The sequence below is a fragment of the Hyperolius riggenbachi genome, chromosome 10 (genome assembly GCF_040937935.1).
Source record: "Hyperolius riggenbachi isolate aHypRig1 chromosome 10, aHypRig1.pri, whole genome shotgun sequence".
Taxonomy (NCBI): domain Eukaryota; kingdom Metazoa; phylum Chordata; class Amphibia; order Anura; family Hyperoliidae; genus Hyperolius; species Hyperolius riggenbachi.
Genome location: NC_090655.1, coordinates 61,890,193 through 61,915,245, shown reverse-complemented (window position 1 = coordinate 61,915,245; position 25,053 = coordinate 61,890,193). Strand labels below are relative to the sequence as shown.

General features: G+C 46.6%; 2 long non-coding RNA genes across 2 annotated transcripts in view; both read right to left on the bottom strand.

The window, feature by feature from the left end:
* Positions 1-14,559, bottom strand: part of LOC137533831 (uncharacterized) — a 36,643-nt gene extending 22,084 nt beyond the window's left edge. Inside the window, exon 1 of the long non-coding RNA XR_011024230.1 lies at positions 14,531-14,559. This is a non-coding gene — a long non-coding RNA (uncharacterized lncRNA). The remainder of the gene's footprint in view (positions 1-14,530) is intronic.
* A 4,849-nt stretch (positions 14,560-19,408) lies between these two features.
* The window catches only part of LOC137533832 (uncharacterized), a 64,722-nt gene continuing 59,077 nt past the window's right edge, over positions 19,409-25,053 (bottom strand). The window contains exon 3 of the long non-coding RNA XR_011024231.1: positions 19,409-19,486. This is a non-coding gene — a long non-coding RNA (uncharacterized lncRNA). The remainder of the gene's footprint in view (positions 19,487-25,053) is intronic.

The following is a 25,053-nucleotide window of genomic DNA, read 5'->3' as shown; positions in this document are numbered from 1 at the left end:
CCTCCACTCCGTCTCTGCCCTTGAGCGGTTCCTGCTCCTCTGCCCACAGCAGCCAGGTGTCCGCGAAGGAAATCTTTGAGCGGAAGAAGCCAATTTCTGCCAGTCACCCCCTTGCCCGGCGTCTGACAGCTGGCTTGCTGGAACTGTTAGCTTGCCAGCTGTTAACATGCCAGCTGGTGGACTCTGAGGCCTTCCGTAAATTTGTGGCTATTGGGACACCGCAGTGGAAGATACCAGGCCGCAATTATTTCTCTAAAAAGTTGATGCCCAAACTGTACCGTGAAGTTGAGAGGCAAGCGGTGTCATCTCTGGCACACAGCGTTGGGTCAAGGGTCCACCTGACCACAGATGCCTGGTCTGCAAAGCACGGTCAGGGCAGGTACATTACTTACACAGCCCATTGGGTCAACCTGGTGGCTGATGGCAAGCAGGGCCTCCTGCCACCTCCTCTCCTTCTCCTCCTACTACATCCTCTTCGCTATCGTCGTCCTCCTTGGCTGAGTGGCAGTTCAACTCTACTGGTGCTGTGATCTCCTCTCCAGCTACACAGCCCCATCTCCCCAGGGCCTATGCTGCATGCCAGGTATGACGGTGTCACGCCATCTTAGACATGTCTTGCCTCAAAGCGGAGAGTCACACTGGACCAGCTCTTCTGGCTGTTCTTAACAGGTGGATCAGTGGCTGACCCGCACCAGCTGGAGATCGGCAACGTGGTGTGTGACAACGGCAGCAATCTCCTTTCCGCTTTGAATTTGGGAAACCTGACACATGTACCGTGTATGGCACATGTGCTGAATCTAGTCATTCAAAGATTTGTGTCAAAGTACCCAGGCTTAGAGGACGTCCTGAAGCAGGCCAGGAAGTTGTGTGGGCATTTCAGGCGGTCTTACATGGCCATGGCACGCTTTGTAGACATTCAGCAGAGAAACAACTTGCCGGTGAGATGCTTGATATGTGATAGCCTGACTCGCTGGAATTCAACCCTGGTTATGCTCTCTCGCCTGCTAGAATAGGAGAAAGCCGTCACCCAGTACCTGTACAATTACAGTAAAAGGACACAATCTGGGGAGATGGGGATGTTCTGGCCCAACAACTCGACACTGATGCGAAATGCATGCAGGCTCATGCGGCCGTTTGAGGAGGTGACCAACCTGGTGAGTCACAGTGAAGGCACCATCAGTGACTTGATGTACGCTTACTTCCTGGAGCGTGCCGTGCGTAGAGTGGTGGATAAAGCTGTGGAGGAGCGTGAACAGGAACAGTTACGGGAGGAACAGTTGTGGGAGCAATTTTCATCAAAACAAGATGTTTCCTCAACGCCTGCGGCAGCACAGAGGGTTGAGGAGGAAGAGTCGTGTGGGGAAGAGGAGTCAGACTCAGATGATGAGGAAGGTGTTTCTTTGGAGGAGGAGGAGGCGTCGGCAGAAGAACAACCGCAGCAGGAGTCGCAGGGGGCTTGTGCTGCTCGACGTTCCCGTGGTATTGTTCGTGGCTGGGGGGAGGAGGAGGACTTTATATAAGTCCAAAGGTGTTAGCATCTTTCATGCTGTCCAGCCTGTTGATGGACCCCCGTATAAAAAAACCTCAAGAGGAATAAGCTGTACTGGGTGGCCACACTACTAGACCCTCGGTATAGGCACAAAGTGGCGGACATGTTACCAACTCACCTGAAGGCAGAAAGGATGCAGCACATGAAGAACAAGCTGGCAACTATGCTTTACAATGTGTTTAAGGGTGATGTCACAGCACAACGCAATAAAGGTACCACTGCCAGTAATCCTCCTCCCATGTCCACGCAGGCAAGGACAGGGCGCTCCAGCGATCTCATGGTGATGTCGGACATGCGGACATTCTTTAGTCCAATGCCTCGCCCTAGCCCTTCCGGATCCACCCTCCACCAACGCCTGGACCGGCAGGTAGCCGATTACCTGGCCTTAAGTGTGGATGTAGACACTGTGAGCAGCGATGAACCCTTGGATTACTTGGTGCACAGGCTCGACCTGTGGCCAGAGCTGTCCCAATTTGCCATCCAACTTCTGTCTTGCCCTGTCTCAAGCATCCTGTCAGAAAGGACCTTCAGCGCAGCTGGAGGCATTGTCACTGAGAAGAGAAGTTGCCTAAGTCACAAAAGTGTTCAGTACCTCACCTTTATCAAAATGAATGGGGCATTGATGCCGGAGGGCTACTGCCCGCCCGAAGACTAAGTCAGTCCCCACACACAGCATCTCTGCCTGCACGCCGTGTGACTGCCTGCCCCAAGACTAAGTCGCTCCCCATACAGCACCTCTGCCTGCAGGCCGCTTGACTGCCTTCTCCACCACCACCAACAGGGTCCAGGACTCCAGGCGGATTCCTGAATTTTTAAGGCCGCTAGAATTCTTTTTCTGGTGCGTGTACATGCCTGCCTAATTTTTCTGGCTGCACTGCAGCTGCAACAACAAAACAAAAGGCATGAACATGTGCCCATTCCCCTTCGTGATCATTACCTTGCCGCGGTGAAGGGGCTTGCATATCACAATGAAACAATGACCGCCGGCTATATGAGTGTCTCGGGGGGTGGGGGGGGGGGTGGCACACCAACGATAATAAGGTCGTTGCTTCATTGTGGACAGACCAAATTTGATCAGCTGGACAGTCACTGTTCTGTCATTACAGCTACCTCAGCCCGGCGACCATATGGGCTGGAAAGCCGTCATCACCTGCACTCTCATCATGGTGCGCACCAGTCTAGCACAGCCGTCACTACACAAACAGCTGTTTGCAGTCAGTGCATACCTTTCACTTGAATGGATGGCAGACTTGCCCTCCATAACAGATTCTCGTTAAAGGTAGTACAGTCTATCAGTGTCATACAGCAGGGCCTCGGAAGTCGTCCTGTATTGTTATTTTTGGTCACTACCTCGGGACGTGCATGCCATGGCAGTGCCAGGAATGGTCCGCTGGACTTCACCTACTAGCTATGAGCAACAGTTCAGAGAGCAGGTATCCCTGGTCGCAATCCCCAGATATTCATTTGAATGTTAATAGCATCAAGCACAATTCATGATGCAAAAACAATGATGCTTGGCACCTTAAACTGATACTTTAATTCCTCAAATAATTCCAGCAATGTCCACACTATTCCAGCAGAGTGTCCAGATCACAACTCAATCGCAGTTGTTGAATCAGTTAGAACTCTTGAGTATGGAATATGCCACCATGAAGCGTGTACAAAAGCAAGCGATGCAGCATATGTAAGCACAAGACATTGCGGCCCAGAGACAAACGGAGCTATTGTAATGCAGAAGTCTCTCACCCATCCGCAGTGAGTACTGGGTGGATGACACACGGTGGACCTCCGTATGCAGCTACATGCTGATGCAGGTGGCATGGACGGCATTGTCACGTGGTACCCGGAAGGAAATGCCTCTGTATAGGTAGCCAGGATTAGATGCCTCTGTATAGGTAGCCAAGAATAGGTAACTCAGTATACATAGCCAGGATTCTGTATAGTATAGGTAGCCAGGATTAGATGCTTCTGTATAGGTAGTCAGGATTAGATGCCTCTGTACAGATGACTTTGATGAACAGAGGCCGCAGCAGAATAAAAACAATTAATTAAAAGTTTTAAAATATGCTGGGGAGGCAGTGGTGGACTTACCTCCGAAAGCAGACTAGACTACTTGTCTAACATAAATAAACACTTTATTAGTACCCCAATAGATAGTCAGGAATAGGTACCTCAGTATAGATAGCCAGGATTAGATGCCTCTGTATAGATAGTCAAAAATGGGTACCTCAGTATACATAGCCAGGATTAGATGCCTCTGTATAGCTAGTCAGTAATAGGTACCTCAGCATAGATAGTCAGGATTAGATGCCTCTGTAGGCCCATTTCAACATAGGTACCTCAGTATAGATAGCCAGGATTAGATGCCTCTGTATAGATAGTCAGAAATGGGTACCTCAGTATACATAGCCAGGATTAGATGCCTCTGTATAGCTAGTCAGTAATAGGTAACTTAGTATACATAGCCAGGATTAGATGCCTCTGTCTAGATAGGCAGGAATAGGTACCTCAGCATAGAAAGTCAGGATTAGATGCCTCTGTAGGCCCATTTCAACTTGTACGGTGTGAATCGCCGCGGAAACAATTCGCATGTGAATGCGAATTTCGCATGCGGTTGTATGCAAATTTTAATGCGAATTCGCATGAATGACTCTGTATGCGAATTTAACCATGGCAGTGCCTGTCTGCTTTTCAATTGATTCCATGCTAATTCGCGTGCGAATTAGCATGAAAATTCGCATACACCCGCATAGCGGTATGCGAATTCTGATGGCTCTGCCATGCAAATTTTTGACGCGGACGAAAATGCTCCGAAATCCTGAGAAGTGGAAACAGTCCCTCCCACTTGTATTGACTATGCGAATTCGCTTGCGGCAAACGCATGCAAATTCGCGATAGTGGAAATGGGCCCTTAGGAATAGGTACCTCAGTATATATAGTCAGGATTAGATACCTCTGTATAGATCAGGCATGGGCAAACTTGGCCCTCCAGCTGTTAAGGAACTACAAGTCCCACAATGCATTATTTGCCTTTATGAGTCATGACTGTGGCTGTCAGACTTCTGCAATGCATTGTGGGATTTGAAGTTCCCTTAACAGCTGGAGGGCCAACTTTGCCAATGCCTGGTATCAGAGGCGTTACTAGGGTTGGTGGCACCCGGTGCGGAAACTTGTGGTGTCACCCCACTCTCACCTTATGAACCTCCAACCTCACCAGGTAGTAACATTGCTTGTAATGTAAATATGATCACCATGTGGCCCTAGTGGCCTCTGAACTCCATTATCAGCTCAGCACGGGGCAGCCTGAAGGCAGAAGAGCAGGAGGGGGAAGTACATCAGGCACTAGCCTACTCTGTATTTACATAGCCTACTCCACTCTCCCTTAGCCTGGAGCTTGGTGTCACCCCCTCTGCTGGTGACACCTGGTGCGGTCCGCACCCACCGCACCCCCCAAGTGACGCCACTGCCTGGTATAGATAGTCCGGATTAGATGCCTCTGTATAGGTAATTGAAAAAGGTAAGGGGAAAAAATAGCAGGTATCCCTGGTCGCAATTCCCAGATATTAATTTGTTAATAGCATCAAGCGCAATTCATGATGGAAAAGCAATGATGCTTGGCGCCTTAAGTTAATGCTCTCATTCCTCAAACAATTGCCAACGCAATAATTTCCGGCAGTGTCCACACTATCCCAGCAGAGTGTCCAGATCACAACTCAATCGCAGTTGTTGAATCAGTTAGAACTCTTGAGTATGGAATATGCCACCATGAACCGTGTACAAAAGCATATGTAAGCACAAGACATTGCGGCCCAGAGAGAAATGAAGCTACCGTTGTAAAGCAGAAGTCTCTCACCCATCTGCTGGACAACCGCTCTGTATAGATAGTTCTCTGCCTCTGTATAGATAGTCTGGATTAGATGCCTCTGTATAGGTAGCCAGGATTAGATGGCTCTGTACAGGTAGTCAGGATTAGATGCCTCTGTATAGGTAGCAAAGATTAGATGCCCCTGTATAGATAGTCAGGATTAGGTGCCTCTGTATAGGTAGTCCGGATTAGATGCCTCTGTATAGCTAGGATTAGATGCCTCTGTATAGCTAGGATTAGATGCCTCTGTATAGGGAGCTAGGATTAGGTGCCTCTGTATAGATAGTCCGGATTAGATGTCTCTGTATAGGTAGCCAGGATTAGATGCCTCTGTATAGTCCGTATTAGATGCCTCTGTATAGATAGTCCGGATTAGATGCCTCTGTATAGTCAGGATTAGGTGCCTCTGTATAGGTAGCCAGGATTAGGTGCCTCTGTATAGGTAGCCAGGATTAGGTGCCTCTGTATAGATAGCCAGGATTAGATGGCTCTGTATAGGTAGTCAGGATTAGATGCCTCTGTATAGGGAGCTGGGATTAGATGGCTCTGTATAGCTAGTCAGGATTAGGTGCCTCTGTATAGGTAGCCAGGATTAGATGGCTCTGTATAGATAGTCTGGATTAGATGCCTCTGTATAGATAGTCCGGATTAGATGCCTCTGTATAGGTAGTCAGGATTAGATGCCTCTGTATAGGTAGCCAGGATTAGGTGCCTCTGTATAGATAGCCAGGATTAGATGCCTCTGTATAGGTAGCCAGGATTAGATGCCTCTGTATAGGTAGCCACAGGGGCGTTTCTAGGGTCCTTGGAGATCGGGGGCACCTGTGGGCACCAGGCGGGGAGGTATGGCAAAAATGGGCGTGGCCATGCGGTGAGTGGGCGTGGCCATGGGTGGGGCCAAATGTACATGAACTTAGCAGCGGTGTAAGCTACAGATAACGGGCCTGACCATCGAAATATTGGATGGAGCCCCCTGTCCTTTATTTGGATAATTTACAATCAGTATAGGCATAGATCAAAGATGTATACGCACATACAATTTTGATTGGTCAATCACTGACCCCCAATTTTACCACCCCCGTGCAGTAAGTGGGCCAACAGACAATGAATTTTATGAACAGAGCTAAAATTGGCTAATCAAAATTGTATGTGTGTACCAGGCTTTACAGCTAATACTGTACATACTGAAAGTAGCAGGGATCAGCATACAATATAGCTGGTTTACAATCAGTAAAGGCACAGAGTAACACCTTACACTGTACACACTGGAGGTAAATCAGCACACAGTGCAGGCACTAGAGAACAGCATATACTGTACATACTGTAGGCAGCAGAATTCAGCTCACTGCAGCTAGCGTGCCAAAAATATGAGGATCACGTTGTGCGGCGTGCTTATCGCGCCGCACCGAAAAATGGGTGGGCCATGGACCAGAATATAGGTGTGGTAACGGGTGGAGACAAATTTGCATGAACCTAGCAATGGTGGGACATTAGATTATGACAAGATTAACAATTTCATTCATCCTACTCCTGAAAAATGTATTCAATTTTTTAGAACCTCCCAGTTTTATTTTCTGTTTTAAAAAGCTAAAAAAGTAGGTTTAATGCCATTGTCTCATATGATAAGGATTCAGCTTTTCCCATAGTCTCGCAGTTAGCAATCATGTGACCCCCAACAAGACAAATTCAGCAATCATGAGGCCCCCAACAAATTATGAGGCCCCCAACAAGACAAATTCATCAATCATGAGGCCTCCAACAAATCATGAGGCCCCCAACAAGACAAATTCAGCAATCATGAGGCCCCCAACAAATCATGAGGCCCCCAACAAGACAAATTAAGCAATCTTGAGGCCCCCAACAAATCATAAGGCTCCCAACAAGACAAATTCAGCAGTCATGAGGCACATAAATAGACAGCATTTCACATAAATAGGCAGAATGCCCCCTTAATATGGTAGCCCCCCAAGTTAGGTAGTAAGTGACAGGGACCCCCAGGTTAGCTAGTGAGTGACAGGGACCCCGATAGTAAGTGCCAGGGAGCCCCTTCAGGCAGTGAGTGAGTGCCAGGGAGCCCCTTCAGGCAGTGAGTGAGTGCCAGGGAGCCCCTTCAGGCAGTGAGTGAGTGCCAGGGAGCCCCTTCAGGCAGTGAGTGAGTGCCAGGGAGCCCCTTCAGGCAGTGAGTGAGTGCCAGGGAGGCCCTTTAGGTAGTGAGTGAGTGCCAGGGAGCCCCTTCAGGCAGTGAGTGAGTGACAAGGAGCCCCATTAGGCAGTGAGTGAGTGACAGGGAGCCCCATTAGGCAGTGAGTGAGTGACAGGGAGCCCCATTAGGCAGTGAGTGAGTGCCAGGGAGCTCCTTTAGGCAGTGAGTGAGTGACAGGGAGCCCCTTTAGGCAGTGAGTGAGTGCCAGGGAGCCCCTTTAGGCAGTGAGTGAGTGCCAGGGAGGCCCTTTAGGTAGTGAGTGAGTGACAGTGAGGCCCTTTAGGTAGTGAGTGAGTGCCAGGGAGCCCCTTTAGGCAGTGAGTGAGTGCCAGGGAGCCCCTTTAGGAAGTGAGTGAGTGACAGGGAATCCCTTAAGGTAGTGAGTGAGTGACAGTGAGGCCCTTTAGGCAGTGAGTGAGTGCCAGGGAGCCCCTTTAGGCAGTGAGTGAGTGACAGGGAGGCCCCCTAGGGAGTGACTGGGTGACAGGGAGCCCCTTTAGGGAGTGAGTGAGTGCCAGGGAGCCCCTTTAGGAAGTAAGTGAGTGACAGGGAGCCCCTTTAGTGAGTGAGTGAGTGCCAGGGAGCCCCTTTAGGGAGTGAGTGCCAGGGAGCCCCTTTAGGGAGTGAGTGAGTGCCAGTGAGCCCCTTTAGCGAGTGAGTGAGTGCCAGTGAGCCCCTTTAAGGAGTGAGTGACAGGGAGGCCCTTTAGGGAGTGAGTGAGTGAGCGACAGGGAGGCCCCCTAGGGAGTGAGTGACAGGGAGCCCCTTTAGGAAGTGAGTGAGTGCCAGGGAGCCCCTTTAGGGAGTGAGTGAGTGACAGGGAGCCCCTTTAGGGAGAGAGTGAGTGACAGGGAGCCCCTTTAGGGAGTGAGTGAGTGACAGGGAGGCCCCCTAGGGAGTGACAGGGAGCCCCTTTAGGAAGTGAGTGAGAGCCAGGAAGCCCCTTTAGGGAGTGAGTGAGTGACAGGGAGCCCCTTTAGGGATTCAGTGAGTGACAGGGAGGCCCTTTAGGGAGTGAGTGAGTGACAGGGAGGCCCCCTAGGGAGTGAGTGAGTCCCTTTAGGAAGTGAGTGAGTGCCAGGGAGCCCCTTTAGGGAGTGAGTGAGTGACAGGGAGCCCCCTTAGGGAGTGAGTGAGTGAGTGAGTGACAGGGAGCCCCTTTAGGGAGTGAGTGACAGGGAGGACCTTTAGGGAGTGAGTGACAGGGAGCCCCTTTAGGAAGTGAGTGAGTGCCAGGGAGCCCCTTTAGGGAGTGAGTGAGTGACAGGGAGCCCCTTTAGGGAGTAAGTGAGTGACAGGGAGCCCCTTTAGGGAGTAAGTGAGTGACAGGGAGCCCCTTTAGGGAGTGAGTGAGTGACAGGGAGGCCCTTTAGGGAGTGAGTGAGTGACAGGGAGGCCCCCTAGGGAGTGAGTGACAGGGAGCCCCTTTAGGAAGTGAGTGAGTGCCAGGGAGCCCCTTTAGGGAGTGAGTGAGTGACAGGGAGGCCCTTTAGGGAGTGAGTGACAGGGAGGCCCCCTAGGTAGTGAGCGAGTGACAGGGAGCCCCTTTAGGAAGTGAGTGAGTGCCAGGGAGCCCCTTTAGAGAGTGAGTGACAGGGAGCCCCTTCAGGGAGTGAGTGAGTGACAGGGAGCCCCTTTAGGGAGTGAGTGAGTGACAGGGAGGCCCTTTAGGGAGTGAGTGACAGGGAGGCCCCCTAGGGAGTAAGTGACAGGGAGCCCCTTTAGGAAGTGAGTGAGTGCCAGGGAGCCCCTTTAGGGAGTGAGTGAGTGACAGGGAGCGCCTTTAGGGAGTGAGTGAGTGACAGGGAGCCCCTTTAGGGAGTGAGTGAGTGACAGGGAGGCCCTTTAGGGAGTGAGTGAGTGACAGGGAGGCCCTTTAGGGAGTGAGTGACAGGGAGGCCCCCTAGGTAGTGAGCGAGTGACAGGGAGCCCCTTTAGGAAGTGAGTGAGTGACAGGGAGGCCCCCCCTCTAGCCGCCGCCGCTCCCCCCCAGCCCTTACCTTGCAGCAGACCTCAGGATCAGCGGCGACCAGACCAGTACCAGCGGGCGCCGGACGCACCCGCTCAATATGCGGAAGTGATGTCGCTTCCGCATATCAGTGCGGGCGCTGGGTCCTAGCGCCAGCACGATTGGTCGCCGGGTCGCCGCCTGATGCTGAGGTCTGACTGCGCTGACAGAGGGGGTGAGCGGCGGAGATCCGTGGCACCCCAGGACAGATTGGGGGCACGTGCCCCCCTAAAATAGCGCTAGGGACGCCCCTGGGTAGCCAGGATTAGATGCCTCTGTATTGGTAGTCAGGATTAGATGCCTCTGTATTGGTAGTCCGGATTAGATGCCTCTGTATAGATAGTCTAGATTAGATGTTTCTGTATAGGTAGCCAGGATTAGATGCCTCTGTATAGTCAGGATTAGATGCCTCTGTATACAGTCATAATTAGATTGCCTCTGTATATATAGTCAGGATTAGATGCCTTTGTATAGATAGTCAGGATTAGGTGCCTCTGTATAGCTAGTCTGGATTAGGTGCCTCTGCATAGGTAGCCAGGATTAGATGGCTCTGTATAGGTAGTCAGGATTAGATGCCTCTGTATAGGTAGCCAGGATTAGATGCCTCTGTATAGATAGTCAGGATTAGATAGATGCCTCTGTATAGGTAGCAAGGATTAGATGCCTCTGTATAGATAGTCAGGATTAGATGCCTCTTTATAGGTAGCCAGGATTAGATGCCTCTGTACAAATAGCCGAGATTAGATGCCTCTGTATAGGTAGCCAGGATTAGATGCTTCTGTATAGGTAATTGAAAAAGGTAAGGGGTAAAAATAACACACTAATGAGCGTGTATGTCCAACAAACAAATCAATAACTGCAAAGTGTGGTGTGCATAATTATTCGGCCCCCTGAGTCAACACTTTGTAGAACCATCTTTTGCTGCAATTACAGCTGCCAGTCTTTTAGGGTATGTCTCTACCAGCTTTGCACATATAGAGACTTAAATCTTTGCCCATTCTTCTTTGCAAAACAGCTCCAGCTCAGTCAGATGAGATGGATAGTATTTGTGAACAGCAGTTTTCAGATCTTGCCACAGATTCTCGATTGGATTTCGATCTGGACTTTGACTGGGCCATTCTACCACGTGGATATATTTTGTTTTAAACCATTCCATTGTTACCCTGGCTTTATGTTTAGGGTCATTGTCCTGCTGGAAGGTGAACATCCGCCCCAGTCTCAAGTCTTTTGCAGACTCCAAGAAGTTTTCTTCCAAGATTGCCTTGTATGTGGCTCCATCCATCTTCCCATCAACTCTGACAAGCTTCCCTGTCCCTGCTGAAGAGAAGCACCCCCAGAGCATGATGCTGCCACCACCATATTTGATAGTGGAGATGGTGTGTTCAGAGTGATGTGCAGTGTTAGTTTTCCGCCACACATAGCGTTTTGCATTTTGGCCAAAAAGTTCTATTTTGGTCTCATCTGACCAGAGCACCTTCTACCACGTGTCTGCTGTGTCCCCCACATGGCTTGTGGCAAACTGCAAACGGGACTTCTTATGCTTTTCTGTTAACAATGGCTTTCTTCTTGCCACTCTTCCATAAAGGCCAACTTTGTGCAGTGCATGACTAATAGTTGTCCTATGGACAGATTCCCCCACCTGAGCTGTAGATCTCTGCAGTTCGTCCAGAGTCACCATGGGCCTCTTGACTGCATTTCTGATCAGCGCTCTCCTTGTTCGGCCTGTGAGTTTAGGTGGACGGTCTTGTCTTGGTAAATTTACAGTTGTGCCATACTCCTTCCATTTCTGAATGATCGCTTGAACAGAGCTCCGTGGGATGTTCAAGGCTTTGGAAATCTTTTTGTAGCCTAAGCTTGCTTTAAATTTCTCAATAACTTTATCCCTGACCTGTCTGGTATGTTCTTTGGACTTCATGGTGTTGTTGCTCCCAATATTCTCTTGGACAACCTCTGAGGCCATCACAAAGCAGCTGTATTTGTACTGACATTAGATTACACACAGGTGCACTCTATTTAGTCATTAGCACTCATCAGGCAATGTCTATGGGCGACTGACTGCACTCAGACCAAAGGGGGCTGAATAATTACACACACCCCACTTTGCAGTTATTGATTTGTAAAAAATGTTTGGAATCATGTATGATTTTTGTTCCACTTCTCAAGTGTACACCACTTTGTATTGGTCTTTCACGTGGAATTCCGATAAAATTGATTCCTGTTTGTGGCAGTAATATGACAAAATGTGGAAAACTTCAAGGGGCCGAATACTTTTGCAAGCCACTGTAGGTAGCCAGGATTAGATGCCTCTGTATAGGTAGCCAGGATTAGATGCCTCTGTATAGATAGTCCGGATTAGATGCCTCTATATAGGTAGCCAGGATTAGATGCCTCTGTATAGGTAGCCAGGATTAGATGCCTCTGTATAGGTAGCCAGGATTAGATGCCTCTGTATAGGTAGCCAGGATTAGATGCCTCTGTATAGGTAGCCAGGATTAGATGCCTCTGTATAGAAAGTCCGGATTAGATTCCTCTGTATAGTCCGGATTAGATGCCTCTGTATAGATAGTCCGAGTTAGATGCCTCTGTATAGGTAGCCAGGATTAGATGCCTCTGTATAGATAGTCCGGATTAGATGCCTCTGTATAGGTAGCCAGGATTAGATGCCTCTGTTTAGATAATCAGTATTAGATGCCTCTGTATAGGTAGCCAGGATTAGATGCCTCTGTATAGGTAGCCAGGATTAGATGCCTCTGTATAGGTAGCCAGGATTAGATGCCTCTGTATAGATAGTCCGGATTAGATGCCTCTGTATAGAAAGTCCGGATTAGATTCTTCTGTATAGTCAGGATTAGATGCCTCTATATAGATCAGGGGTGTCAAACTCAAATAGACGGAGGGCCGAAATTTAAAACTTAGACCAGGTGGAGGGCCAACAGTCACATTTACCCCCCCCCCCCCCCCCCATTTGGAATGATCGCACAGACCTGACAGTGTACCGCATGTTATAGCTATGGTGAGACAAAAAGAAAAAAAACACCCTCAGTATAGGTAGGTAGCCAGGTACAGCTGGAGTGTATAGGAAGCCAGTTAAGGTGCCGCCAGTATAGTTTATTCAGGCATAGGTGCCCCATGTATAGGTTAGCCAGTTAGGTACTCCCAGTTCAGGTGGACATAGGTGCATCCAGTATAGGTTAGCTAGGTAGGTGCAACCCGTATAGGTTAGTAAGGCATAGGTGCCCCCAGTATAGGTTAGCTAAGTAGGTGCCCCCAGTATAGGTTAGTCAGGTAGGTGGCCCAGTATAGGTAGACCAGCATGGGTGCACCCAGTATAGGTTAGTCACACATAGGTGCACCCAGTATAGGATAGCTAGGTAGTTGTCCTCAATACAGATTAGCTAGGTAGGTAGGTACCTCCAGTATAGATTAGCTAGGTGGGTTTCCCCAGTATAGGTTAGCTAGGTAGGTTTCCCCAGTATAGGTTAGCTAGGTAGCTGTCCCCAGTATAGGTTAGATAGGTAGCTGTCCCCTGTATAGATTAGATAGGTTGCTGCCCTCTGTATAGGTTAGATAGGCAGCTGCCCTCTGTATAGGTTAGATAGGCAGCTGTCCCCTGTATAGATTAGATAGGCAGCTCTCCCCTGTATAGATTAGATAGGCAGCTGTCCCCAGTATAGATTAGATAGGTAGCTGTCCCCTGTATAGATTAGATAGGTAGCTGTCCCCTGTATAGATTAGATAGGTAGCTGTCCCCTGTATAGGTTAGATAGGTAGCTGCCCTCTGTATAGGTTAGATAGGTAGCTGTCCCCAGTATAGGTTAGATAGGTAGCTGTCCCCAGTATAGGTTAGATAGGTAGCTGTCCCCAGTATAGGTTAGATAGGTAGCTGTCCCCAGTATAGGTTAGATAGGTATGTAGCAGGTAGAAAGAGGGGGGATCTATTTATTTTTATTTTTATATTATTACCTGGTCAGCAGCTTTAAATAGAGGCACTGCTGACACAGGTTTGTTAAGTAAGGGCATTTTTTCCCTTAGTTGTAATGTGTAATGTGTGGGTAGGCAGAGCTGATGGCTGAGGGAAGGTTGCTAAGCAACCAGACACACAAGCAGGGGAGCCGTTAGGGAAGATATAACAGCTTTCTGAGGGGTTGAGTTGGCAGTTGGAGCAGACAGGAGAAGGGGAAAGATGCAGCAGGCACAGCTGAAGAGAAGCAGGCCAGACGATGCAATGGCTGACATTTTGGGAGAAAATTACTGAGCCATGATGATTCTTCAATCCTCCATAAGATAAGCCAGCCATCAGTCCTGTAAAGCTGACAAGGAGTGGGAAAGCCAGGAGAGAGATTTCAGACAGAGGAAAGAGAGCCAGACAGATGATAGCCAGTGATTCTTGACACTGAAGTGCTGGAAAATAAATCGTTCAAGATGACACTTATGAAATGTGATCAATGTGTGGATAAATCAGCATGCCACAAGAAAGATTTTTAAACATTTTTAATTACAGTAAATTTGGCTCTGGTAATATCCCCCACTTCTGAAGTGTAGTGTTAGGAGGCTGAGAATTGAGAATTATCCTCCCTACTGTGATGAATATAATCTCACTTGTATTTTATTTAGATTTTTATAAGTAGCCTGAATGGTTGCTGTAATGGGAAAACAGTTGCGTTATGGAAGACAGAAACTGCATATTACCCATATACTAGGCCTGAGACTAAGAGATAGTGAGATTGAGAGGAAAGTGAATCTGCTTAAGGAAATGAGCTACTGTCCTGTCCGCTAGAGGCCTATCTTAACCTCTTATAGCTTACTGACTTTACCAAAGTAATAAATGCAAGAAACCATTTTGTTTTGGTTATTTTATGTGTGGTGCACAAGATAGTGCGAAGTTATATTGGAAGAAATACCTACCTATGGGAAGAGTGGTCCGACTGGATTCCTGTAAAAGAAAGGAGAATGATTAATATGTCCATTTACCAGTAGTGTTGAAATATTTAGAAGAAGTACCTGTTAATAGACTGTTTTTCTGGCAATAGACTGGTCCTGCAAAAGAACAGAAGAGATTACATACAGGAGCGGCAGAAGCTGAGATTTATAAAGAAACTGTTGTGCTTTTATTTTTCTGCTGTTTTTTTGGGCAAGCATATTGAGTAGTTTTGCTCATAGGAACAAGTGACGGAGTTATTTTCTTCTTATTATTTAATTCTAGTAACCTTATTAATTTACTAAGAATTTAGTAATGCACTAACCAATTTTATTTCTTTTATTATTTATTATTAACTTATTAACCAACCAATTTATTAACTCCTAACCATCTAACTTATACATTGATTATTCTGGCTTTTCCTAAGAAACGGCTGAACTATTGAACAAGAAAAATAGCCAGAATAATTGATCAGACTGAGAACAAAAAAACAAGAGTACTCCATTTACTATTGAGTTATGAAAGATTTTGCTGATCAGCAAACTTAGAGGTTAAAGTACTATATAATGGTTTTGTCAGGGAAGCATTAAACTGAAATTACTTTAGTACTCAGGGTTTAGGAAATCCAAATAAGGTCCATTTTTCATTAAAGTGGGTTGGAACGCTGAGAAAATACTTACCGGGTGGGAAGGTTATGTGTTATTGTTAACCAGTTGTTTTCCTCCTAGCTTCCGAAAGTGTTCTATAGAAAGAAAACCAGAAGATAATAAGAAGACTGTGATATTAGATTGTGTTGTTTGTAATTCTCATTGGTTACATGGAGTAGAAAGTGTATTTTTTTATCTTTTATTTTGAATAAATCTTTTGAATTTTACAACCTGCATTGGTGTTTGTGGAGTTCTCCTTCAGTTGGCGGTTTGAAACAGTTTACAGGTAGCTGTCCCCAGTATAGGTTAGATAGGTAGCTGTCCCCTGTATAGATTAGATAGGCAGCTGCCCTCTGTATAGGTTAGATAGGTAGCTGCCCTCTGTATAGGTTAGATAGGTAGCTGTCTCCAGTATAGGTTAGATAGGTAGCTGTCTCCAGTATAGGTTAGATAGGCAGCTGCCCTCTGTATAGGTTAGATAGGTAGCTGCCCTCTGTATAGGTTAGATAGGTAGCTGTCTCCAGTATAGGTTAGATAGGTAGCTGTCTCCAGTATAGGTTAGATAGGTAGCTGTCCCCAGTATAGGTTAGATAGGCAGCTCTCCCCGGTATAGATTAGATAGGCAGCTGTCCCCAGTATAGATTAGATAGGTAGCTGTTCCCCAGTATAGATTAGATAGGCAACTGTCCCCTGTATAGATTAGATAGGTAGCTGTCCCCAGTATAGAATAGATAGGTATCTTTCCCCTGTATAGATTAGATAGGCAGCTGTCCCCAGTATAGATTAGATAGGTAGCTGCCCCCTGTATAGATTAGATAGGTATCTGTCCCCTGTATAGATTAGATAGGTATCTGTCCCCTGTATAGATTAGATAGGTAGCTGTCCCCCAGTATAGATTAGATAGGTAGCTGTCCCCCAGTATAGATTAGATAGGCAGCTGTCCCCTGTATAGATTAGATAGGTAGCTGCCCCCTGTATAGATTCGATAGGTATCTGTCCCCTGTATAGATTAGATAGGTAGCTGTCCCCCAGTATAGATTAGATATATGGGTAGCTGTCCCCCTGTAAAGATTAGGTAGCTGTCCCCTGTATAGATTAGATAGGTAGCTGTCCCCAGAATAATAGGTAGCTGTCCCCAGTATAGATTAGATAGGTAGCTGTCCCCCAGTATAGATTAGATAGGTAGCTGTCCCCCAGTATAGATTAGATAGGTAGCTGTCCCCCAGTATAGGTTAGATAGGCAGCTGTCCCCCAGTATAGATGCTCTTCGCATGCCCGGCGCCATGGCATGCAGCAGTGATGTGAACACAGCAGAGCGGCTCCGACATAGAAGGCGTGTATACAGGAAGTACTTCCTGTATACGCGAAGTTACTGGGGGAGCCGCTCTGCTGTGTTCACATCACTGCTGCATGCCATGGAGCCAGGTATACGAAGAGCATCAGGGGAGCGGACTTCTGTGCAGGACGGGCCGCTAACTCCAGGAGGTAATGAAGCGGCGGCCAGGAAGTAAAACCCCTCATGTTATTAGTTAGGCGGAGCAAGCGAGTGTTTGAGCGTAATCACTCATACAAGGAGGGAGGGCAGCGCAAACTTACTGTGGGAGGGGGCGGAGCCGGGAGCATGGCCTCGGGCCAAAATCAATGTAAAATCAGGAAAGCACTTGCGGGCCAAATTTGGCCCACGGGCCCGAGTTTGACACATGGTACAGATAGTCAGGATTAGATGCCTCTGTATAAATAGTCAGGATTAGATGCCTCAGTATAGATAGTCAGGATTACATGCCTCAGTATAGATAGTCAGGATCAGGGTCGACGCAGCAGCAGCTGCTCAGCAGTCATTAGATACTCACTTCGGCCATGCTCCATGCGCTGCAGCTACAATCTTCTTCCTGTTCCCCCTAGGAAGCACTCTTAATGTGAGATGGAACACAAGAACAGGAAGAAGTTTGTAGCTGCAGCGCGTGGATCATGGGCAAAGTGAGTATCTGATGACTCCCTCAGCGGCAGCAGTTTTATTATATATTTAAATCTACTTTTTAAGTTTTTACTGTTTCATTGTCTCTGCTCAATAACCCTTCATTGAAGTATGCCAGAGCTAAAATCTATGAACTGTTGACCCTTTTTAATCTATTTTCTGCTCTCAGAAGCCATTTTCTGTATTATGGCTGTAATGCCTTATCACTGAGGGTTACGCTGTGGTCCCACCCAGTCCCAAGCCAGTCACTTGCATTCCTGATGTTTAACTCTTTCAGGCAGGGAAAAAAAAACAGGAACACAGCATAGTTATTTGCATACTTGGCGCTGTACATACACGTCTACAGTGGCTTGCAAAAGTATTCGGCCCCCTTGAAGTTTTCCACATTTTGTCACATTACTGCCACAAACATGAATCAGTTTTATTGGAATTCCACATGAAAGACCAATACAAAGTGGTGTACACGTGAGAAGTGAAACAAAAATCATACATGATTCCAAACATTTTTTACAAGTAAATAACTGCAAAGTGGGGTGTGCATAATTATTCGGCCCCCCGAGTCAATACTTTGTAGAACCACCTTTTGCTGCAATTACAGCTGCCAGTCTTTTAGGGTATGTCTCTACCAGCTTTGCACATTTAGAGACTGAAATCCTTGCCGATTCTTCTTTGCAAAACAGCTCCAGCTCAGTCAGATTAGATGGACAGCGTTTGTGAACATCCAGTGTTCTCCCCAGGCTCTTTTAGCCGGGTGCTCCACCCGGCTAGATTTGGTGACCACCCGGCTGTCATCGGCTCACCTCCTCACCTCCTCCTATGCTGTAAGCAGAGTTGCCCAGCTTTTTCATCTCGCCCCACCCGGCTGCTTTTTCATGCCACCTGGCTACTATTCCAGGCCACCCGGCTGGAAAAAAGTTCTGGGGAGAACACTGAACATCAGTTTTCAGATCTTGCCACAGAATGGCCTAGCCAAAGTCCAGTTCTAAATCCAATCGAGAATCTAACACATGGATATGTTTTCTTTAAAACCATTCCATTGTTGCCCTGGCTTTATGTTTAGGGTCGTTGTTCTGCTGGAAGGTGAACCTCCACCCCAGTCTCAAGTATTTTGCATACACACAGAGGTTTTCTTCCATGATTTCCCTGTATTTGGCTCCATCCATCTTCCCATCAACTCTGACCAGCTTCCCTGTCCCTGCTGAAGAGAAGCACCCCCAGAGCATGATGCTGCCACCACCATAGTTGACAGTGGGGATGGTGTGTTCAGAGTGATGTGCAGTGTTAGTTTTACGCCACACATAGCGTTTTGCATTTTGGCCAAAAAGTTCCATTTTGGTCACATCTGACCAGAGAGCCTTCTTCCACATGTTTGCTGTGTCCCCCACATGGCTTGTGGCAAACTGCAAACGGGACTTCTTATGCTTTTCTGTTAACAATGGCTTTCTTCTTGCCACTCTTCCATAAAGGCCAACTTTGTGCAGTGCACGACTAATAGTTGTCCTATGGACAGATTCCCCCACCTGAGCTGTAGATCTCTGCAGCTCGTCCAGAGTCACCATGGGCCTCTTGATTGCATTTCTGATCAGCGCTCTCCTAGTTTGGCCTGTGAGTTTAGTTGGACGGCCTTGTCTTGGTAGGTTTACAGTTGTGCCATACTCCTTCCATTTCTGAATGATCGCTAGAACAGTGCTCCGTGGGATGTTCAAGGCTTTGGAAATCGTTTTGTAGCCTAAGCCTGCTTTAAATTTCTCAATAACCTTATCCCTGACCTGTCTGGTGTGTTCTTTGGACTTCATGGTGTTGTTGTTCCCAAGATTCTCTTAGACAACCTCTGAGGCCGTCACAGAGCAGCTGTATTTGTACTGACATTAGATCACACACAGGTGCACTCTATTTAGTCATTAGCACTCATCAGGCAATGTCTATGGGAAACTCACTGCACTCAGACCAAAAGGGGCTGAATAATTACGCACACCCCACTTTGCAGTTATTTATTTTTTAAAAAAATGTTTGGAATCATATATGATTTTCATTCCACTTCTCACGTGTACAGCACTTTGTATTGGTCTTTCATGTGAAATTCCAATAAAATTGATTCATGTTTTTGGCAATAATGTGACAAAATGTGGAAAACTTTAAGGGGGCCGAATACTTTTGCAAGCCACTGTATCTCATCATGTCACCTCATGTATCCTTTCAAGGGTACCTGAAGCGGAAAAAGATAATTGAATAATTACCTCAGTAGTGGGAAGCCGCTGGAGAGTTCAGAGTCTTCTCAATCCTCCTTGATCCCACCGATCCAGAACTTATTCGACAAAGGCCTGTGGAGTTATGGAAACAGGACATGTTAAATACGGTTATAAATGTTGATTAATATTAAAATATGAATTACTCCATTCACATAAAAACATTAGTTCAAGGTGGTAATTTAGGAATATAGAAACTATATCAGCGCAATCATATAAATAAACTCTGAACAGTTAGAAAATTCTCATTGAGATAAGCTGCCACAGTTCAAAACACTCCAGTTCAGTGTCCTTCCAATAAATAAGATGTATAACTTCGGCGCTAGTCTCAAATTCCTCCACCAATATTGCACCACAAAACAAGTGCGCTTACCAGATTCTATCAGACCTTAATTACAGGATCTGAAACAGGGCATCATACGACCAGCGGCCAGTATCTTCCCAGCTGGTCTTCTAATTACTGGGCTAAGATGTCCACGCTCACTCAAATAGTAGTACCCACGGTGGTTGCATGCAAAGAATATATGAGAACTCATCTAAGCGTATCTCTCTTAACCCTCCTGGCGGTCTATTAAAAACCGCCAGGGGGCAGCGCAGCAGTTTTTTGTTTTTTTTAAAATATGTAGCGAGCCTAGGGCTACATGATAGCCGCTGCAGCGGCATCCCCCCACCCGATCAGGAAATCCCGTTCAAAGAACGGGATTTCCTGGAGGGCTTCCCCCGTCACCGACGTCATTGGGAGTCCCGGATCCACCCCTCAGCGCTGCCTGGCGCTAATAGGCCAGGCTGCGCAAGGGGTCTGAGGGGGGGGGGGGGGGGGCAGCGCGGCGGGTAGCGGCGAATCGGCGTGGAGCGTTGGCGATCGGTGTGCACATGCAGCTAGCAAAGTGCTAGCTGCGTGTAGCAAAAAAAAAAAAATTCTGCAAATCGGCCAAGCAGGGCCTGAGAAATCCTCCTGCGCGGCTTACCCCAAACTACGTTCGGGGTTACCGCCAGGAAGGTTAAAGGCATTTATTTCAATAAAACTCCCAATAAAAAACATTAATGAACAATCACTCACATCAGGGCCCTTGTGACAGGGACCCAAAACGATATACAGCATATAAACTCACAGGACGCCGTTCAGCCAAATGTCTGCCTCACCTGACCGGCATGAGTTTTAGAAGGTATAAATATGCCGTTTCAGCCATTTGCTCTTTTAGCCCGATGAAACTTAACAGTGAAACCGGTCGGGTGGAGTTTTATTGAAATAAATGCTTTATCGGGCATTTTATTGAAAGACAGGAATTACTTACGGTAATGTCTTTTCCAGAAGTCGAAAGGACAGCAACCCTGAGACTTGTCTCCTTCCACACACACTGGACAGGAAGCTAGTTAAAAGATTTACATAATTGATTAGCCAGGGATTAGACAGGTATATAACATCATGTGCCCTTACCCCATCAGTAATAAAAAAGACTCCACACAGAATGATGCTTCAAATCTTTTAATAACAAACATTCGGGTGGGTAAATAGGGTGCTGTCCTTTCGACTTCTGGAAAAGACATTACCGTAAGTAATTCCTGTCTTTCCCAGAACGTCTCAGGACAGCAACCCTGAGATGATATACAAGATTTTATTAGGGAGGGACCACCGCTTGCAATACTTTTCTGCCAAAAGACAAATCAGAACAAGATAATACATCAAGTTTATAATGTTTAACAAACGTATTGTGGTTTGACCATGTGGCTGCCTTGCAGATTTGCTCAATTGTAGCTCCAGCCCTCTCTGCCCAGGAAGTAGCAACTGCTCTGGTTGAATGTGCCTTAACTGAAGAAAGAAGTGATTTTCCTTGCTGAAAGTATGCTAACGCAATGGCCTGTTTGATCCATCTTGCTATGGTTGCTCTAGAGGCCTGATTGCCTCTGAATTTCCCAGCAAAGAGCACCAATAAAGCATTGGACTTCCTCCAGGCTTTAGAACGTTGTAAATATTCCAACACACATCTTCTAACATCTAAGCAGTGTAATTTCTCTTCTTTCTGGTTTGAAGGATTATTACAGAAGGATGGTAAGTAAATCTCCTGGGACCTGTGGAATTTAGAAACCACTTTAGGCAGGAAGGCTACATCTAGCCGGAGAGTAATTCTATCTTCGCTGATTATACAATAAGGCTCATTGATCGAAAGTGCCTGTAATTCCCCAATCCTTCTGGCTGATGTTATTGCCAAAAGAAAGGCTGTTTTAATCGTCAGGTGTTTATCAGAACTGTCCTCAATTGGTTCAAAGGGGGGCTCGCATAACCCCTGTAACACTGTATTAAGGTCCCATGCAGGTACTTTAGACCGAGCTATAGGTCGAAGTCTTTTCAGAGCTTTAAAGAAGCGAATTACATATTGTTCTTCTGCCAACCTCCTTTCCAAGAAGACACTTAATGCCGAGACCTGACCCTTCAGGGTGCTAATGCTCAATCCCTTCTGGAAACCTTCTTGCAAGAACTCCAGTACTGATGTAGACTTTGATGTATCCACCGAATTCTGCAAACACCAGCTATTGTAAACTTTCCATACTTTATAATAGATCTGTCTGGTAACCTTCTTCCTACTTTGTATGAGTGTCTCTGAAAGCTTATTAGAGAAACCCTTGCTCTTCAGTATTGCCCACTCAGGCTCCATGCAGAAAGCTGTAGAAGGTGTAAATTGGGATGACGAGCTGGGCCCTGGGTCAGCAGATCCTGATTGTTCGTTAGAAGGAGATAACTGGAGGCAGATCTCTGAAGTGGCGCAAACCACGGTCTTTTGGGCCAGTAAGGTACTATCAGGATAGCCTGAGCCTTGTCCTGATGAATCTTGTTCACCACCCTTGAAATCAGATGAAACGGAGGAAAAATGTACATCTTGTGGTGACTCCAACTGATTGAGAACGCGTCTATCTTCCAAGGCTTGTCCTGAGGATTCAGAGAACAAAACAGAGGACATTTTGCATTTGCTTTTGTTGCAAAAAGATCTACTTCTGGAGCTCCAAATAGTTCTGAGATCTGTAGAAACACCCGATTGTTCAGACTCCATTCGTCCTGTAACAGGTGACGTCTGCTCAGGTAGTCCGCTAGACAATTCAAGGTTCCCTTTAAGTGCACCGCCCTTAGAGAATTGAGTTTGTTTTCGGCCCAGTGAAGGATCTTTGAGGCTTGGCACCACAGCGTCTTGCTCTTGGTTCCTCCCTGTCGGTTCAAATAAGCGACTACCGTCTTGTTGTCTGTCCGCACTGTAACATGGGAATGAAGAATCTGTGATTCGAAGGCCCGTAGAGCTTGTCCCACTGCTTGCAACTCCCTGTTGTTTGATGAACTTCTGCTCACTAGTGGTGACCACTGACCCTGTGTCAGAAGAGTATCCAAGTGGGCTCCCCATCCCCAAGAGCTCGCATCTGTCGTTATTATGACTTCTGTCGGAAGTTCCCATAGATTTCCTTTGGATAACCGTGTTGGTTCCAACCACCATAGCAGAGAGTGTTTTACGTTCCAAGGAATGGAGAATCTCCTGTCTAGGGAAGACAGCCGTTTGTCCCATTTGGAAAGGATCCAGGTCTGTAGGGTCCTGGAGTGAAGCTGACCCCACTGCACTGCTGGAAAGGATGAAGTCAGTAACCCCAGTAATGCCATGGCTTTCCTTAATGATATAGTCTTGAATTTCTGAAAAGAAAGAACAGATTTCAGTAACACAGCAGATTTTCTTTCTGGTAGAAAAAGTTTTTTACTGGAGGAAGAAATTTCAAAACCTAAAAATTCCATACATTGTTCAGGAATTACGGAAGATTTCCCCCAGTTAATCAACCACCCCAGGGACTGGAGGAAATTCAGTGTAAATTCAAGTTGAAGATTTACTGAATCCACAGAGGGACCCCCAAATAAGTAAATCATCTAGGTAGGCGATAATCTGGATAGAATTCAATCTTAGAGAAGCCAGTACTTCTGCCATAACTTTTGTAAACAACCAAGGGGCGGATGATAACCCAAAAGGGAGAGGGTTAAATTGAAAATGCCTTACCTCTCCCTGAAGATACACTGCAAACCTCAGGTACTGTTGCGACTCCAGATGTATGGGAAGGTGGAGATATGCATCCCTTAGATCCAGTGAAGCCAGCCAACAACCCTCTTGAAGCAGATTCAGAACTGAGCGAATATTGTCCATTCGAAATTTCCTGTATCTGACTGCTTTGTTTAACTTTCTTAAGTTTAGGATAAACCTGTAAGTTCCCTGAGGTTTCTTTATTAAGAAGACCGGAGAGTAAAACCCCAGACCTTCTTGACATCTTGGGACTTGACGAATGACTTTTTTCTCCAGCAGAATATTCACTTCGCTTTCTAGAGCTTGTGCTTGACTTTGAGCTCTTGGAGACGGGGTGATGAAGAACTGATTTGGTGGGTGAGAGACAAATTCTATTCTGTATCCCTGAAGGATTATGTCCAATAGCCACTTGTTTTGAAACCTTGATTGCCATTCCTCGAAGAAGTGGGCTAACCTTCCGCCCACTGGAAGACTGGCGTCATTGTTTTGGATGCTGTGTTGTAGAGGTGTATGAAGGATTACCTCTTGGTCTCTGGGTCTTATTCGGTATCCACCTCCTTTTCTGTCCTCTATTCTCTGACTCTGTCTTGCCTTGAGGACGAAAGGACCGATTGACTCGAAAATTCCTTCTTTTCAGGGGAAAATTCTTTTTCTTATCAGCCGTTCTCTCTAATGTTTCCTCCAGCTTGGATCCAAACAACATATTGCCCTCACAGGGTAACCCACATAGCTTTGATTTGGAAGAGGTGTCCCCTTGCCAGGTCTTCACCCAGACTCCTCTCCTGGCCGAGTTTACCAAGGCCGTTGTCCTTGCTGTAAGCCGGACTGAATCATCTGCTGCATCAGAAAGATAATTAGAAGCATGCATAATCTTAGGAAATAAATTCAATATCTCTTCCCTGGGAACCCCTGAAGCAATTTGTGACTGTACATCTGCCAACCACAGTTTTAGGGATCTAGCAACTGCTGTAGAAGCTATGGATGGTTTAAAGTTCAATGAAGCAGCTTCCCAAGCTCTTCTCAGGATATTATCAATCTTTTTATCAATCGGATCTCTCAGGCAACCAAAGTCCTCAAATTGAAGATCCGTCTTTCTGGAAACTTTAGACAAGGAGGGGTCCAGTTTTGGAGCAACCCCCCAGTACTTTTGATCTTCAGAACTATATGGATATCTTTTGGACAGAGATTTAGGTCAAAACGCTCTTTTCTCTGGGACATCCCACTCTCGTTGAATTATATCTTTGAGAGTGCCATGTACCGGAATAAAGGAAGTCTGAGGGTCTGCTAAAGTCTCATACATCTGATCTAGTGGTGTTAATGATTTCTTTTCTGTAGTAATCCCCATTGCTTCATGCATGTGTTCTAACAACTCCTTCATAAACTCAGTGGAAAAGGCAAACTTTTGCTCTTTAACACCTTTTTCCCCAGTCTGTTCGGATTCAGAAGATATTTCTTCAAACGAAGAGATCTCTAGTTCTTCTGATTTATCTGATTCCTCAGAACCTTCCTCTAATCTCCTCTTTTTAGCCTTTCCTTCCCTCCGGGGAGGAATCGGTACAAAAACAGGTTTAGGTAACTCAACCGGTGGAGCACTAG